Below are 480 nucleotides of genomic sequence, written 5' to 3' on the forward strand. Positions count from 1 at the left end.
ACAGCCCTCTTAAACCGGGCTGCGGGCTGTAGTGGAAACGCGCCATAATTATCCCACTCTGCCTCAACTTGGTGTGTAATGCCACTTTACTTGAAAGGAAATATGAAATGTAGGAGGAATTCTTACTACCCGATTGCCTGTTCATTAGAACAGCAATAAAAGGCTAATTATAAAACATTGCATTTGTATTAAAGATAACATTATATAAAATCATACACTCACAGGGAATTGTTTTCCTATTAACACATTCTTTCACTTTTGATACTTCAACAACATTTAGCTGATTACACTTTTGAAAGACTTTAGCTTGTATTTTCTCACTGTGTTCATAGTTTAGCGGCAGCAGTGGTCAGATTTTGGTATGTGTAACTGCGTGTATAGTTATTTAACATTCACAACATCCTGATGAAAGCTTAATGGCAGCATTACACGTTAATTCCCGCTTGTTTGTTAAACACAGCACAGCCAAAATCTCTGTTT

The sequence above is a fragment of the Trematomus bernacchii genome, unplaced genomic scaffold (assembly GCF_902827165.1).
Source record: "Trematomus bernacchii unplaced genomic scaffold, fTreBer1.1, whole genome shotgun sequence".
NCBI classification, from domain to species: Eukaryota; Metazoa; Chordata; class Actinopteri; order Perciformes; family Nototheniidae; genus Trematomus; species Trematomus bernacchii.